The sequence below is a fragment of the Uloborus diversus genome, chromosome 8 (genome assembly GCF_026930045.1).
Source record: "Uloborus diversus isolate 005 chromosome 8, Udiv.v.3.1, whole genome shotgun sequence".
In the NCBI taxonomy this organism is placed as follows: Eukaryota; Metazoa; Arthropoda; class Arachnida; order Araneae; family Uloboridae; genus Uloborus; species Uloborus diversus.
Genome location: NC_072738.1, coordinates 24,530,195 through 24,549,183, shown reverse-complemented (window position 1 = coordinate 24,549,183; position 18,989 = coordinate 24,530,195). Strand labels below are relative to the sequence as shown.

The 18,989-nt window shown below is 36.6% G+C and overlaps 1 protein-coding gene across 2 annotated transcripts in view; it reads left to right on the top strand.

The window, feature by feature from the left end:
• LOC129227565 (uncharacterized) overlaps positions 1 to 18,989 on the top strand; it is a 117,864-nt gene that overhangs the window by 77,343 nt on the left and 21,532 nt on the right. Inside the window, exon 2 of one of the 2 annotated variants that reach the window (XM_054862147.1) lies at positions 8,216 to 8,293. The exons of the other annotated variant lie outside the window; for it this stretch is intronic. The gene's annotated coding sequence lies outside the window, so the exon portion shown is untranslated. The remainder of the gene's footprint in view (positions 1 to 8,215; positions 8,294 to 18,989) is intronic. 2 annotated transcript variants of the gene reach the window in all.

Below are 18,989 nucleotides of genomic sequence, written 5' to 3'. Positions count from 1 at the left end.
GACCTTTCGAGACAACAGGCTTTAGAAACTTAACATTTCTTCATTGCGCATATACAGCGTTTCTTTAAATGCGTCGAGGTAACTTTTTCAAAATGTGTAACTAAATCGATAACTTCAAGACCAACCAACATCTATCTTCTTAAAGCAGTTGGATCTGTGTTATACCCCAATTATACCCCCGTTTCCTTTCACCACCACATTGTTTTGCTTGTAAGCATGGTCCAATTCGATTACAGAAGACATGTTCATTGTATTTTATACAACAAACATTCCTTCCTCGAAGGCTTTACTCCTTCAAAGTTTTAGCAAATACATTAAAGTTCGTTGAAAGCTGTGATCTAATAAACATTAACATTAAAAGTCCCAGCTTTAATACTTAGCTCCAAAATTTGAACATTGAGATGGCGCTTTCTTTCTCAGATTTTTAAGTTATAAAAACTTCTCTGTCAAAAAAGTCTTCATTGCATCGATGTGAATTTTTTTTTTAAGAAGTAGTTAGAAACAGTTTATTATACACTTCAGATATGTTTTTTTTTCCTAATGAAATGAGTAAAAGCATACTAGTGATCAATCGGGTAACGGAGAATTAACAACATCAGCAACAATAGTAATAATAGTAATAAGAAGAAGAAATTAAAATTCAAACTTTAAGTTTCTTTCTATTAGAATTATTTTGTCTTGATATTAATTTCATCCATTTTCCTTCAAATCCTTATTCTCTTATACCCTTTGGAAATAGTTTCGATAATGCATGCTCAGTCATAAAAAACGAGGTGCATCACGGCCGGATAATTGGACAGTTCGGGCAATTAGAGTCCGGTTAACTGGGACCCTACTTTAATATAGCCCTAATTTAATGTATCTTTAAATTCAAAAATAGGTAATTATGTTATTAGGGGAGAAAATTCATTTCAGAGAATTTACAATGAAAAAATATCGATTTTTTTTTTAAACTACTTTTTGTGAAGTTATTTCTCAAATTAGACATTTAATGGATCTTTAAACGGTAAAAAATATAATTAACATCTATGGAGTGACACAACCAATGATTTAAAAAATTATAATAATTTGTTTTTTTTTTAAATCGCTATTTTTGGTTTTGGACCAAAAGGGGCCGCTTGGGGGGTTTGGGGGGGATTTTGGAATGTCTCCCCTTCCTAAAATATTTGTAAATACAATGTCTACAAATATGCCAAGTTTCAAAATATTATTACAAAATGCAGTTTCTTCCCCCGTAGCCCCCGACTATGTAGACGGGTTTTGGGGGGGGGGGATTTTGGAATGTCTCCCCTTCCTAAAATATTTGTAAATACAATGTCTACAAACATGCCATAATATGTTTTGGTAATGTAATTATTCTGTTCCTACAGATTTGATTTTAAACAGCAACTGAATTTATATTCCACTGATTTTATTAATGTCGGGTACTGTATGGTATTTTATATACGATTAAGAATTGGTGTGACACCCAATTCAACTACGGAAAGTAAATTCTGGTCGCTCTAGTGCTTTTTTTTTTTTTTGAAATAACCCATAAAAATTCTCTTTCTGAGATAGATTTTGAACTTGGTTTACCGCTCTTCCTACAGAAACAGATCGCCCTGCCTGCACCCCACACTAAAAAAAAAAAAAAATCCGGAACGTTACTGGTTATTTCCGTGGAACGTTTCGGGAATTTACAGGTTTTCTCCTATTTACCCGTAAAATTAAGTACCTTCGCAAAAATGTTTCCTTAATTGCTACAAGTTGTTCGAATGCAGACTTTTCACTGTTGTAAATTTTTTTTTTTTTCTACCTGTTTAAAGATTGAATGGGCGTGTTTACTTTGTGCATCGGCTAACAATCGATCACCGTTGGCTCCGATTTCTCAGTGAAAACGAATAAGCTACTGATTAGTTTCAGTGATGCAAAGCAGGAATTGCAATTTAATATGTACTTAGTTCTAACTTGTAATCATTCCTTGGCCATGGGTGCACTAATGCTACAGATGGTGGTCCTGACCAATCAGGAAGGTTTCCGAAACATGATAGGCCTTAACAGAGGAGATTTCCCTGCACTTCAGAAAGTCTCAAGGATAATTTCAGGAAGGGTACTTAACCTTAGCGGAAAACGTTCCTAGTTCGTGCAAGATAGGTATCTTAACAGAGGAGATTTCCCAGTACTTCAGAAAGTCTCAAGGATAATTTCAGGAAGGGTACTTAACCTTAGCGGAAAACGTTCCTATTTCGTGCAAGATAGGTATCTGGTGGAAATTGGGCACACTAGCTGCCTATTATTTTCCAGGAACGTTTCTGAATCGCTTTTACAGTGCTGTCATCTTATACAGAGTAGTCGGAAAGTGAGCTTATCCCGCTTGGTTTTAACTTTAAGTAAGTTACGGTTGACTGTTTCTTACACACAGTTACCTTTAAGTCTTACGAATCATAAAAATCGGTATCATCATCATCATCCATATCATCACACAGCTGAAGTCTGTGCAGCGTTCTCGCAGATCTTTGGTGGCAAAACATCTGCGAGAACATTGCGTAGAATTCCGCTGTGTTACGACATGGATGGTGTTCACGCCTATGACTCTTTAAGACTTCAAGGTGATTGTGTGTAAACAACATTCAGCCAAAACTAGCCTAGCGTTGGAAATGAAAGAGAGGAGATACGCCCACTTCCATACCACTCTACACATTAGGCTTTACTTATCGGCCCTTGACGAAAGCAGAAAATAATTTACGGAGGCACCGTGTTAGCTTCTTATATCAGGACTTGATTGCAAAATATGCTAACTAGACCAAGGCCTAGGGCCCTCCATTTCTATGGGCCCACAAACTACTAAAATATTTGTTGAATGATTGTTTCACGTAGTTAACTTGAAGTCTTAAGAGTCGTAAACGTCGGCAAAATACCATCCATGTCGTAACGCATCTGACTTCTGTGTCGAAATGTTTTGGGAATTTCGGGGATTCGGAGTTGTTTTGCCTCAAAACATCTGCGTAAAACTCCGCTGTGTTACGACATGGCTGATGTTCTACCGATGCCTATGACACTTAAGGCTTCAAGGTAACTGCAGTGTAAAACATATTTAACCATTACTAACATAATATTGAAAATAAAAGATGGGTACGCCCACTTTTGGATCACTTTGAAAATCAATTTTTACTCAGCCACCAGCTGTATGTTCATGGGCGCCCATATGCAAAATTGTAAGGAAGGCTCAGATATTTTAACCATGGTTTAGCAGGATATTTTCCCCATGGAAGCAGATTTTAGGACAGATTAGAGTCATTAAAATTTGACATTTTTAATTATTTATTCATTAATGGCTGGAAAAGAAATATTTTTATATTTTTACAAAGAAAAAAGTACTAAAAGCAAGGAAGTTCTAATTTCTTGCCCCCCTATATGGGCGCCCTTGGCTGTATTATTTAAATTTCTGCCATTACGGTATTCTTCCCTTCTGTCCCCATCCCGTGGTGAAAATTGAGGAAAATAGACAAACCGTGAAATTAGTCCAGAATAGCCACCCAGCAGAAAACCGTTCTTCCTTACAGATACTTCGGAAATCTTCAACTACAACCGTACTAAAATCAAGGGCGATGATCGCTGCAACTTCCCAAAATCGTCTTTATTCTGCAAATTTTGCCTGATGATTCGGCATATTCCAAGACATAATTGCAGTCTTGCAGGACTTCCCCGCCGTGGTCCCAGGTTCTGATTCGCAATGGCCAGTCCGTGGATTCTCGACGATGCAGAAAGTCGCCAGCATCCATGTCGTATGACTATGAGTCATGTAAAAGATCCCTTGGGTATTTTGTTTGATTTTGAAATACCCTCGGCAAGTTTATATGCCTAGTGCAGTTTCGTATCGATAAGAGCCCAGGTGCTTCCATCTAGTGGGGGAACTGGAGGGTTAAATTCTCGTGGTAATGGCATTCCGCTGACGGAGTGCCATAGGAAATAATGGATGCCATTTCGGGGTATCGAACTAGATCTGCGAATGGTTCGATCCATTAATGCGCCGTCGGGGGTTCCCCGATGGGAGGCTACTGTGAGCTTCTAAAATATTTCCTTGTTCAGCTAATTTTGCTTGACGGTTCGGCGAAATTATCATCATTCGGCAAAATTTTGGAGTTGAATTCGACAAAATTATTATTACTCGGAGAAATTTGGAGTTCTATTCGGAAAAATTATCATCATTCGGCAAAATTTGGGGTTCCATTTGGCAAATTAAGAATTCCCGTGCTTCCGAAAATTTAAGTTTGCATAAGAAAGTTCCAATGGACACTAAGGTGGTTCAAAAATACATGCAAAAAAAAAAGTTTCTCCTAGATAACAAGACACCCCTCAATATTTTCAGAGTTGTGGATAGTAACAGACTGGAAGAATTTTAACTACCTATTTCAACTAAAAGAGGGTGCTCAACCCCCCCCCCCCAAACTTCATAAGTATGGGGAGGAGGATTAAAAAATACATTGAATTGTAAAAACAATGCTACATATTACAATATACACTAGTAATATGTATGTGCATTGCTATAAAAAAATATTTACAAAAAACAGCTGGAGAAATTAAATTTTTTGAAATTTGTGGCATTTTTTACGGTCCGGCTAATGTTAAATTAAGGGGTCATTGAGCCCCCTCTTAAAATTTGAGAAAGAAGCTAAAACTTTTACAGCATAATACTATTTGTAAGTCTAAAAAAATAAGGGGTGTCCTGGGACTCTTTTTAAAAAAAAAATTTTTTTTGAACCACCCTAATGGATACGGGATCTCCTTGGAAAAGAAAGTTTGTGTCGCTGATGTTTCTATTCATAATTTCAATTTATTCCTCGTTTTAAAACTTTGGACGGGAAGGAAAAAGAAGCTCTTGGTCCATGACATGACGGAACAAAACTATGTTCCTTCATCCCTTTCATCCATCCCCACAAGTGCCGAATTCAATCCTTAAGTTCCTCCTCCTCAGCATGCAGCTATTGTCTCTTAGATTTATTTCATATTTGCGTGCCCTTTTTCATTATGCAGCAAATGCTGTGAATAATACCCCATTCACTGGCTCTGGTGTTGTAAATTCTGACCCTGCGATGGAATTGCAAAACCATAAGTGGTATTCGTGAAAAGTTGTGATTTAAGGGAAAATGGGAAGTCATTGTTTCGGCTTTAAAATAATACTTTCTCGAAGTTTTATTTATACTGTAATGTTATCTGCTTTCACATCGTGAATTGTTATTTTTATCTTTGTTTTTAGTTTGTACAGAAGTTGTAAATTTTGTTTGTAATAATTAAGTGCTTTGTTTGTATAATTAATTATTAATGGTTAAGTATAATTTAATATTAGTATTTATGAGTGATAAAACTTGAATTAGCACCCTACAGACTCCCGTTACCTGTCTCGGCTAGAACTAGAATGGTTTGATGAGTCTTTGGGGAGATGTATTTAACAGTTTTGAGTTTACACAGAGTACCATTTATTTTTACGGCAATTTGAGTGAACAAACGTAATAGATTAAGATAAACAATTGAAGTTGTATGGTAGGAAGTATATGATACAATAATATTTGAATAGCAAGGGAGTAGTTAATGTTTCAAAATACAATGAGAAGTACAACAAAGTACATAAAAATACATGATGATCACATTTATAAACACTCTGATAGTCGGTTTAGAAATCAAAAAACAACGCAAAATGTATTAAATTGGTATTATTTCAACGTTAAACGTAAAAAAATAGTTTTGTCTTGCTCTTTTGAAAACACATCATAAAGCAGAATAGTAAACAAACTGCCTTCAAAATTAATTTCAAATGAAATTATTTTGTAATTGTTGCATACAGTTGTTCTGCGATAGGTGTTGATGGGTTCTGAACATTTAGTTTTTAGCAATATTGCCTATCCTTGTGTGCCAATATTGTTTCAGCTATGTTTTTAAATAATTCAGAAGCGTCCCTGGAAATTAATGGACTGCAAAACCAGGAACGAATTTATGCCAAAACTCAGGAACCTTCTCTCTGTAATCTTTCGGAGGAATTCAGAAATCTTTTCTAGAACCTCAGCGTCATAATTGCAACTACGGCCAGAGCATCCAAACTTAGTCAACTTGGAAAGGCCATAATCAATACACTAAAAAATTTCCGAAACGTTACTGAGTATTTCCGTGCAACGTTCCGGGATTTCAGTGGTTTTTATCCACTTTCTGCAAAAATCAAGTATCATTGTCAAAATGTTTCCTGAATTGCTACAAGTGGCACGAATTCAGACTTCTCACTGCTGTAAAAAATATTTTTAGCTCCCAGTTTAAAGATTAACTAAGCGTACTTATAAAGTGTATCGCCTTCAGTTTGATTGCGGCTAGTCCAGGCTTATAAAGCGTCCAGAGGGCGCAGATCAGTCAATGGACTACGTGGCTTTGCAAGAACTGCAGGAGAGTCAAAACTCTCGATAGATATTTGCTTGCAATTCTGTATTAGCTTTAGCCATGTTTGTAATACTGCTTTTGGAGCTTTCCTGAAAACGCAGGTAAGTGTCAAGTTGTTATATTATGCCTACTTAAGTTCCAGAGACACGACTGGATTTAAACAGGAAGATTTCTGATTTTTTCAGGAAGGTTACTGAATTTTAGCGGAAAACTTTCGTGGCTTTTTCAAGATATGTTACTGGCAGAAGTTGGGCACATCAGCTGCACATTATTTTCCAGGAACGTTTCTGAATCGTTTTTACAGTGATAAGAAGTTGATACACAAATTAAATGCGCTCAATAAAAATTTTAACTAGTAGCTAAAAGTATTTTTCACAACACTGAGATTCGCGCAATTTGTAACATTTCACTTGAAATTTGGAGGAAATTGATGAAAACCTGGGACATCCCCAAGCGTTCACGAAAATAATTGGGGACGTTTCGGACCTTTCTAGCTCTGTTCACGCTAGTGACGTGTGACCCTCATAAGTAGGCTTGCCAGACATCCCGGTCTGATCGGCACAGACACGGTTTTCAGACAAAATCCCAGTGTCCCGGCCGGTTTACTTCACGTCCCGGAAAATGATAAATCTGATTAAGATGACCAAAAATGTATAAAATTAATGAACTGTGAAGGATTATTTTGGATAATTACTTTGTCATTTGTAACATTAATATGTAAAATTAATATTGAATTAGCTTATGAAGATTTTTACAGCAGTATTAAAACCAAAAGAGTTATAGGCAGTGAAAAGTACATGTAAATATTGATTGTTCAAATAATTTTCTTAATTCAAAGTGTTTCTACTTACTTAAGTATCTTGAAAATATTAACATGCAAGAAATAAAATGTTTAAATTTATCTGCTTGGGTCATGTATTATTACTCCTGGTTTCCGTTCATAATTTAGTTACCATTAATTCATAGCACTGAGAATGAATTACCCTCTAAAACACTCTAAAAACCAGCCAAGGGTGTGTTGACAACTAACGACACTGAGGGGGGCAGGGAGGTTTCTCTTCCGGTGTCCCGGATGAGCATTTCAGAAACCTGGCAAATAAGGGGTAATCTAACCCTTAGTGACACCATTTAAAGCTCTGTTCTCACTGTTAAAAAAAAAAAATCCCAACTAATGAGCCTGATTTCTGCCAGGAACAAATCTTGCAAAAAACATGAAATTTTCTCGCTAAAAGTCCGTGCAAACATCTTTTAATTTACCAGAATTATTTCTTAAGAATTCAAAAAAATTTCAACAGAAAAATCCAGTCATTTTTCTTGAATAAATCAAGTACTTTCAGAGAAAACTTAGCTATGCTTGTAGTAATAATTTCGCAACCTTTCTGATTTACCAGGAAATCTCTTAAAGCAACTATGGCTGAAGCTAAGACAGAACTGCAAGCGAATACGAAACAACTTATCTGCGTGCAATTTTTGCATAGCTACTATTACCAGAGAATGTAACTCGCCTTTCTCTCGGCACAATTAACTTGGAATGAACGTAACTGAGCAAAAGGTAAAATATCTATCAAATAAGCTAAATTTCCACACTTTCAGCTAAACTTTTTAACAAAAGAAGTCTGCATTCAGAGGCCTTCTGGTGGAAACCGGAAAAATTCCGGAACTTTGCCCAAAAAACATCTGTGACTTTTCGGAATTTTCTTACAGAGCTCGATAGTTCTAAAGATCTGTTCACGCGCCAGTGATTTGTGATAGGTTATTTATTTATGGCTATTAACTAATCAACTATTTTAATGATCCATTCTTTATTCTTTAGGTTCCGATGTAACGCAATTGATCGGACTCTGCAGTAAATCCTCATCAGTAATCTATCAGCCACTCCTTTTTTTTACATGTAAAAAAAAAGATCTCACACTACAGCTGATATGTTATTTATTTATTGTTATCAACTAATCAACTATTTCAAATGATCTTATATAATTAAAAACTGAGCGTATCTATGTATGTACTTATGTATGTATCTATGTCCAAGTTACTTCTCCTGAACGCCGCTGAACTGACCATCGAACCAGGTATCGATAGATTCCTAATTTTCCCGTCTTTATGTTTATCTATTTAACATCATCTTCCGATGGTAAATAGTGGAGATATTAATTAAAAACTCAAAAATTATGACGCTTAGATTTCGACATAAAATCCTTATTTTTCAAAGGCTTCCCTCCATTTAAATTATTATTCAGTGCTTCATCTCTACTTTCCGCAACAATGCTTTTATTAAAATTTATAGCGTGAAGAAAATCATTCGGAACTCCAGCGCTCGAATACGCTACCTTGCGGTGATTTACAAAACTGCAAATGAAACTAAAACATTGCCACGTGTGTCTGTTGACGTAAACACAGGCAGTTTGTTTTTATTAACGCAATCGATGTGTCTTAGTTTGCTTTCAGCTACAGAAATTAATTCGTCCCTTAGTAGTATTCTCGAGCTTCTCTAAATAATGTTAGTTTTCATTATTTCCTTAATAATTGGTGAAAGCGAAAATTCTGGATTAACAAACTTGGATAACGTTATACAAGGTAAAAATTTTTATTGTTTTGTGTGAATTTGTAAGAATATGGGGTTTTTTTTAATCTTAAATTAATTAAACTTACCATATTTTACAGCAGCATTTAGTTGGAATGGACAGTATGCAAAATATTTTCTTGAATATATTATCGTAGAACAAAATGAATAACCGAGAAAGAATTGACTTTATTCCTTTTATTCTCAGCTGAAAGATTTCGCCAAATTTGTTTAGGGTTATAGTTTTAGTATAGTGCAAGCAAAGTAGCCTTGGCGAGATTTCGCGTTTTCAGTTAAACCATTTTTAATTTTTATCATGAGTGGAATAAAATGGTAGTAAGATTACAGAATTCGATAAGTGAAAAGAAATAATGGTCAATCAACTGAAAAGAAAACTACCAACCGGGTGACGCAGCTAGTCACTTCTTAAAGTCCCGATGTATCGCAATTGATCGGATTCTGCAGCAAATCTAATGCGTCTCCTTTTTTTTTTTTACATCTAGGAAAAAAAAAGATCTCACACTCCAAGCCTCATCACCAAATCTCTTGAGCGAGGTTAAATCTCTTGATCGTCGTTCGTCGTCCATTAAATAAATGAACTAACCGAACAAAGGGTGAATCAAGAGATTCGACTCGTTCCATCAAAAGATTCAATCGACTCGAATGGAGGTGAATGATAGGAAGCAGCTCTGCTTGGGTTGTCAATGGGTCAAGGTAATGAATTTTGGCCTTCGAGGGCGGGAATGGCGATATCAACTCTGCTTGCAAACGATTCAAATTGGTTTTATTCTTCTGCAATTGCCCTCTTGGTTTTCTTTTCTTACTTCCAATATTCCCACAGTTGCAAAGAATCACAGGAAACAGGAAGTTCGTAATCGCCGTTTCTTTAAGAAAGTATTTCAGAAGAATTAAATGACTTGTGGGCAAGGAACTCTCAACAAAGATAAGAATGAAATTAGTTCTTTGGTCCAATGGTTGTCAACACTGTAAAAACGATTCAGAAACGTTCCTGGAAAGTAATAGGCAGTTGATATGCCCAATTTCTGCCAGTAACATATCTTGCAAAAACCGGGAAAGTTTTCCGTTAAAAGTCAATATCATTTCTGGATTTTCTTTGAAACTTTCTGAAGAATTGGGAAATCTTCCCATATTAAAGTCAGTCATGACTCGTGAACCTTCTAGAAAAGTCAGTAGGTGCAGTACAATTAAGTAGACTCTTCCTTATTTTCTTAAGAAAGCTCCAGAAGAGTTAAACCACGGCTAAAGCTAAGCAAGACAGAGTCAAGTATACATCTTTCTTGCAACTAAACTTTTTCGCTTTCACTGGAAGCGTAGTCAAGCCAAACGTCCAGTAAACGGACACGGGCCGATACACTTAATAAACACGCTCATTTAATCTTTAAACTGATTGCTGAAAATATTTTCCACAACAGTGAAAATTCTGCATGCGCGCAACTTGTAGCGATTCAGGAAACTGTTTTACGAAGATACTTGCTTTTACGGGGAAATAGGTGAAAACCTGCGCAATCCCAAGACCTTCCACGGAAATAACCAGGAACGTTTCGGATTTTTTTACAGTGAATCGAAGGTACGCGTACCCTTTGTAAATACGAATTTACACAAAAATTGCAAATTTTTCATTACTCGAAGAAAAAATGACCGACTCTGACTCTGGAAATTTTTGAACCTTCAAATCCAACTCCGGCTCAAAATCTTTTACCCCAAATTCAGCCCGATTTCGCAAGCACTGGCAGAAATGCCACTGTGTTTAGAGGGAAAATGATCAAATCCGACACTTGGAAATTTAAACCTTCGATTCCCGACTTCAACTCCTTTACCCCAAAATTAGTCTAACCCTACTCTTCGACTCCGAATCCTTTGCCCCAAAATCAGTCTAACTCCTATTCTTCGACTCCAACTCCGCAGCGGTGAAATTTTCACATTATCGTGTTTGGGATCATTGTTCGTAGTGCAGTGGCTGCTGCTTATATGAATCACGTTTGTTCTAAGCAGTTCTGATTCCACAAAGCGGCTAATTCAATAAAGCTGGATTTTGTTCTGTTTTTGACAATTTGATTCATTAAAGCGGTTCGTTCAATTAACCATTGATTCAATTAACAGGCGTCCACTGTATTAACGCAGCAGACAGTCTACCGCTCCAGGTGTCTGTGGTTTCTAAATAGATGGTACAACTTGATTCAATTGTCCGTTTGTTCAAGCAGCGTCACCAAATGTGTAACTATAGCGGCAAATCTCCTACTACTGTAACACCACAAGGTATTTTTTTTAAGCAGAATCTGTGAGCGTCTCGTTCGTAGCAATCCCGAAACACAAAGGCGATAATAATTTGTAATTTATGGGTTCAATAATGCTCTTTTTATTACCTTACTTTCATCTCCCCTCACCCCTATCCCTCCTTTTTTGAACACTCAAGAAGTTTACTTACCGATCTAACTTCGACCTCAGACTGCGTAATAAATTATCTACTGTATTTTTGATTGGCCCATCCAAGCAAAAATATAGTACACTAACCAATCACATGATTCAGAATTAAATAACATTTTATAGTCGACTATTTTCAATTTAGTTGAATATTTAAGTGCACAAATAATCCCAAAAACGTGGTTTTCGTGCTAAAATTCAACAGAAATTTACCTCTGTTTACTGACTCAAAAACTTTGATATTCTGTCAAGAATTTCAAGGATTAAAAAAAATGACATGCTTTCAAGCTTTAGAAAAATGCGCCATTTCTTTCACAACCTTATAGAAAACGTAAGCATTCGACGATACAGAAAACTCCCGTTGTCCGCGAAATAGGGTAGCACGGTAACCGCAGATAAACGAAAACCGCAGATAATCCGAACACTGTAAAAACGATTCAGAAACGTTTCTCGAAATTAATGGGCAGCTGATGTGCCCAATTTCCAGCAGTTTCACATCTTGCAAAAACCTGGAACGTTTTCTGCTAAAAGTCAGTAACCTTCCTGAAATTGGTCTTGAATCTTTCTGAAGAATATGAAGATCTCATTGGTTAAAGTCCGTCTAAAGCCTTCAAGGGAAATTCGGTAGGTTTGATACAATGGATTATAGTCCTCCTGATTTACTATGTACACTCAAGAAGCATCAATACAAAAAACCAAGAGCGCTAAGGCAATATTGCAGGTGGGATACCCAACCTCCTTGACTGCAATTCTTGCTTTTCAAAGGTGCAGCTATCCAGGAACTTATTTTCGCGCTCATTGGGAGCTTAGTCATCTTGAACGGCCCGTACGGCAACTGAAGACGATAAACTTGATAAATGCACTTAGTTAATCTTCAAACTGGTAGCTAAATATATTTTATACACCAGTAAGTAATCTGCATTCGTACAACTTGAAGCAATTCAGGAATTTTTTTGCAAAGATACTAGATTTTACGGGGGAATATGGGAAAACCCGTGAAATTCTGCAACTTTTCACGGTTATAATCAGTAACGTTTCGGATTTTTTTAACATTGAATAATAGGTCAGAAACGTTACTAGTCAATAACAATAGCTTAAAAACACTCGCACATACATTGCTAAAAACATTGCTACATTTCGTCTACTAACATTGAGTGTAAAAAATAAATGCAAAAGCTAAAAACGAACAATAACACAATCATGAGTATAAAAAACATTTAATGACCGTCAAGAACAAAAATGTGAAAAGACGCGCGGAAAATCCCACCGCCGATAATCTAGAAATTACTGTAGTACTTTTTCACCATAAAACCAGCCTATTGCAATTTTTTTTTTTTTTTTAATTTCTTAATTTCAGTCTATCGATGTATCTAAGTTAATGAAATACTCGAATTTGTTTTGCAGCAATTTTTAAATGAAATCACATGTTTAAAACAAAAGTTACATTCCATTCAAAAATAAGGTAAGTGTACGCAAAGCGGGTACGGGTCATTCCATGTCAAGTGATCCAAAATTTGAGAATTTTTTTCTCTCACATTTTTGTATTTCTTTGAAATTTGGCACATCGATTGTACCCTTCAAGGTAATCAAAGTCCAATGTTTTAGATTTTTATCTCTTTTATTTTTTTATTCATGAGACTTTGATTTTTAGAAAAACACTTTTTTTCATGGATGCTTGAACATAAAATGGACAATAACTCAGCACCAAATATAGATAGAAAGATTTGGTAACAAGCATTTTAAAGAACATTGGTTGCTGTTTAATATGATATGCAACATGACTAATTTTGTAAAACGTTTCACGTTTAAAAATTTAAACTTCTCAGAAAACACGCTAACTTTGATAGTTTAATAAAGTTTTTGTTTACATTAGGCACTTTTTGGCATTCATTATTTTTTGTCGTTTTCATCGTTTATATTGAAAAGAACAAGTTCAGGCTAATACATGTTTTTATTACAAAAATCATCAAAAAAAATTAACCCTTCCCAAAAACCCGCTTTGCCCGTAGAGTTGACCTAATGTGGGTTGGGGCTCGGTGCAAAGTGGGTAATCAAATTAATTGAACTAATTAGTCAAATTAAATCAACTTGGACGGTAACGTAGTCACAGCTTTGATAGACAATGCTATCCAAATCAGTGAACCCATGCTCATTAATTGTAGGAAGCTTAGTTTTCCTGCAGTTGTTTCAGACTAAGCATAGCCCCACTTAATTCTTATAGGCCATGACAAAGACTGGGCGACGGAAAAGTCATAAAATTTCAAGGCCCGTTAAGCGTCAGCGCCATCTAGTGTGGCAAAATGGACTAAGTTACCGTCAGCCCAACGCGGGTAGGCCTTTGCATTAGTGTCACACTTGGCAAGGACGTACATAAGGAGGGGGATGAGGGGGCCCGGGCCCCCTCCAAAATCTAAAAAAAAAATTAGTAATGGTAGTTATTTTTAGTTTTAGTTGCTCACAAATCATTTCCAATCTTTTAGCTACAAAAAATAAAATAAATAAATATGATAGTGATAATAATTATAATACGTTAGATCAGAGATTTCCGAACTGGGTGCCGCAGGAAGAGGTGAGGGTGAGGGGTGCCGCGAAGTGTCTATAGTAACAATAATGTGTATATAAAACTAGATTAGGATGCAGTGAGAAAATTCAAATTCTTCAAAGGGTTCCGCGAATCGTTAAAGTTTGGGAACTCTGCGTTAGATGGCAACATGCAATGGTGTTCAGAAGGTGGGGTCAGGGGATCCGTACCCCGTACTCAAGAAAAGAATGTGTCTTAGGAAAGCGATGTTATTTTAACAAAAAGAAAAGCAAATAATGTTGGGGGAAAATCTCAATTCTTTCAAAAAGAAATACTTAAATTAAAATGTTTTTAACAGATGCAGTTTATTGCTTAGCAAAGTAAGTTCCCCTCTTTTTCTCTCCCCCCCCCCTTGGTCTAAAAATAAAAAACTGTTCAAAATTCTACACTTCGCAAACCTCTCCAACCACTAAAACCACTAAAGTATACCTCAAACCTCGTTTTCAGGGCTTCAATGTCGAAAAATTTCCAGGGGACAGTTGCCAAACACCTTGCCTTCTGAAAGCATTGAAAATCGTTTAAGATTGCTTTTATGCAGCTTCAATTTTGAAAAAAGCCAAATCCCAAACATTAACAAATATGATCCACAGTTGCGCTTTTAAGACTTTAATTGCGAAAAAATTTCGTACGAGGGTCCGACTGATTCCGTAAAAAATTTGAAAATGAAAAATTTACAATTTCGAAAAATTTAAGGTGGAGAGCGTTTAAATCCCTGCACCCAGTATCATTGAATGTCTCTTCAAAACTTCATTTTTCAGAACTTTAATTACAAAATAGTTTTTGGTTAGAGCCACATAACTGCCCTGCCCGTAAAATTATCTAAGCTAATCTGAAACTGCGTTTTCAGAATTTCAATTTCGAAATATTGGGCGGAGGGATATTGGATTCCTTTCTATTTTTTAAAAAAAATCAATCGGGGATAACTTCAAAAAGTCCATTCTTCTCATTACACTAACGTCAACAAATGTAGCCTATAATGGCGCTTTAGGGATTTCAATTTCTAAAAAGTTCTGCAAAAGCCTCCCCCCCCCCCCGAATTTTTCCTCCCTGTAGCATCAACAGAGACCGTCTAAAACTGCGTTCTTAAGACTACAATTCCGGAAATTTCCGGGGAGGATCCTCGACCAATTCTCCCCATCAGAAGCGAGACTTTTTTAAGAGTGCCCTCCTAAAACTTTTTTTTTCTTTTTTTTTTTGCGCACTGTATGACAGCATGAAGAGGACGGACAGTATGAAATCCTTTCCCCGCATCGAAAATATGAGAATATCAAGGCACTGTTACTCCCTCTTTAAAATAATTAAAATTCCAAAACAAAAAAAAGTGAGGGGGGGGGCTAATCTTGTTGTTTGGGCCCCCTCCAAAATAAAACATACATACGCCACTGAGACTTGGCGACATGTATTGGATTCTCACGACGCCAGGGGTGCCCACCTTAGGGGGGGCATAACGCAGACTGCGCCATTGAACTTTTAGGGGGGGTGTTAAAGTATTAAAGGGTATCTCTCTCATTTTTTGATTTTCTTTTTTTGGGGGGGGGGGGGGGCGGTGCGATATTTAGGGGGTGCGCCCTTGCTGTTAGGGAAGGCGCCCCTGACGATACAGATGCGTTTTCTTTTGTTTCTGCTGACCACTTACAAAATAAACTGAACTGACAAGTTATTAGTTCGCTCAAATAAAGACCTACCCACTTGGCACATAACCACTTTATTCTTCTAGAAATACCGCTTTGAAATGCAGAGTAACGTATTGAACTTATGTGAAAATTATACGAAGACTGTCAATCAGCGATCCGGTAACAGTATTTAACCTGAGAATGAATGAGAAAGTAAACTAAAATTTATGCTAAATAATAGCCTTTCAGACAACTCTTGATTTGCGAAAACTGATATTTGTAAGAAACGAATGATTGTTTTCATTTTTTACTTTATTTTTTATTTAGTAACTATTTTTTTTATTTCACAGTTGCTTATTTTGCATGTCAAAAAACTAGTTTTGAAATAGTCAGTATATTAATGCCATTACAAAAATGTTTTCAGCATTTGGGTTTTAAAGTTCCTGGTAATCAAAAAAAAAAAAAAAAAGAATTTATGAAACAACAGTAAGCTCACTTTGAGCTATCAATATCCGTTTGTCTTTTCACTACCAGTTATATTTTTTACGTACTGTACTATATGTACAGATTTCCCCAAGTAACCCATACTTTTGTCCTTGACGATATCAGTGCCAAGATTTAACAAGTCCTCCCGTAACATATCGTTAGAGGGACGAAGGAAGTAGAGTATGCATTGGTGAGAATTATGGCTTGGCAAATTATCAACGTTCAGTAGTGATTGAACATAAAGCTACAAAAAATAAACTCATTTAGTCCGGACTATGGACACGCATCAGTGGATACGGTCAAGCCCAACGAGAGGCCATGTCAGCCTAGTCGAAACCAGAGGCCCGGGCCTTGGGTCAAGAGGGGGGGGGGGGCGATCGACTCTGACGCAAAAAAAAAAAAAAGAAAGAGGGGGGAGCTTCCCGAATAAGAGAAAATGTTAGGCTTAAGTAAAATTTACTCTTTTGGTTATTTACTGTTGTGGCTCTTTTTATAGAGATAATCGGTTTCTAGTTAGCAATTTTGTTTTCTCCCCCCCCCCCCCCCATTTTCTTTTCTTTTTCCCTTTTCTTCTCCATTTCTTCTTTTTTTTTTTTTTTTGAGCAATCACGATTGCTTATTGTTCTCACTTGACTGTTTTGATGTGCTATCATTTTATTTTCCCGCCAGCACCCTCTGCAGCTTCACCGTCGACCGGCTCCTCACGATGCTGCTCCTATAGCGAAAACCGTCTCCAGGTTGCATCTATATCCTCCACTTACGCGCATACATACATACACCTACACACACACACACACATATACATACACCTACACACACAAACACATACACACATATACATACACCTACACACACATACACAATCAAACACATACACACACACGCATACATACAGACACCTACACATACATACACAACTACCCACACACTCATACCTGCACACAGACACAAACACATATGCCTACACACACTTACACATACCCCCGCCCCCACGCACTCATACACACAACTACCAATACTCATGCCTGCACACAGACACAAACACACATGCCTACACACATACACCCCCTACACACAAACACACATCCCCCCCCACACACACAAACACACAAGCCTACATACACACATACACTCGTGATTGCGAAAAACATAATTTGAATTCAAGATGACAAAATTCAAATTAATTTAATTCTTTTTCTTTTTCTTTTTTGGGGGTGTGAGGGGCCGGCGACATAATTGACAAGGGGCCCGCCTTATCTCTCTGCGGCCCTGAATACGGTCTTGATTCTGTTCGTCGACTTACCCGTTTATAATCATTTTACAAGAGTTCATTTAAGAGGAGCTTTGAATATTTTTTAAACGAATACGTGCATCGCAGTTTCTGATTCAATAAATTTTGTACTTTAATTTCAAACAATATATATGGACAATTCCACGGGTAAACTGACTGACATTTTTAAAGCAAAACAGTGGGTATTTTGTAACATTCAACGCAAAAGAATTATGTTGTATAAACAATTTTTTCTCCTGAATTATTGTATTTTTTAAGCTGAATTTAATGGTAATTGAATACTTGAAATACATTTTGTGGTTGATTTTTGAGAATTTCTCAAAAACACGGTAACTGACTCACACTTTAAAAAGTATCGTGTCAGTCAGTTCTTTGCTTTTGATAATTTTTTAACCAAAAAGGAAAATTTTAAATCCCCCCCCCCCCCCATTACAGGAAAAGCCTCAAAACAAAAGCCAGAATTTTATTTGCTCATGGCAACAGATCTTTCTTGACAATGATTTTCTTCACGCTACAAGTTTTAATAAAAGTATTGTTCAACAATGACCGTGATCAACAATGAATTTCTAATTGAAGGCTTACCTACATGTTAACATGAAATCAGATAAAAAGATATAATTCATTCTTATTACCTTGAAACATTGGAACAAATTTCATCTGATGCAGAAAAGTTGGGGGTTTCGATGAATAGTCTATTCTAACTTTTGCGAGCATTTTTTCTTACACATTTTATAGAAAAATTGCCATTTTCGGATCCTAAAATAAAAATTCGAACGGCTCGGTGCTTCTTTGGCGACGTCCCTTCTCGGGTGCCCAAGTACCTCCCCGTCAAATTTGCTTCAGATCCGACGTAAACTGTAGATTTGTATAGGTAACATACACACATATAAATACACACATATATTCTTTGTTTTATTTATATAGATTTTTTTTTTTTTTTGTTTTTTGTTTTTTTTGTTCAAGAAACAGAAGCAGCTACCTTAAGTTTATCTGCATTAGAAATTACTGGGAGCTGAGTTGGCCTCTTTTATAGTGCCAAAACGTGTTATATACGATTTTAAGTCTAGAATGTTAATGTAGTTTCAAACTGCGTGTATCCCATTTTCTTCCCGACCAAGTCACGCACCCTCCCCCCCCCCCCCTCCTCTCGATCACTCACGTGTGACTAAAAAGTGACTCCAATGCAATGGTCAACAAGTGATCTCGTTCTTCTGTTGACCATTTTTTTTCCTTTCTCTACATAAAGAGCCGGAATAAAGTATAAAAACCCTTGTTCGAGTTACAATGAACGTAGCAGTGCTGAAAAATAAGACACTTTATGGAGCAGTTTTAAATTGCATTTAGAACGTTTTCCGAATGTCATGAAATTTAAAGTATTTTAGCGTCATCCAGTAGAGCAGCCAGAAAAACCTTTTTTTTTTTTAACCAAAAATACCTGCTGGAGGGGGGGGGAGTGATCAAAAATACCTTCTGGAAGAGGTTTTTTTTGATAGAAACGGCCCTTTCATTGCATTAATTTATGTATTAGAATTTGCATTTATGTTAAAACCAATACCTCTGGGGGGGGGGTGTTTTCACCCCCCCCCCCTTCGCTGCACCAGTGGCTCCATCTAA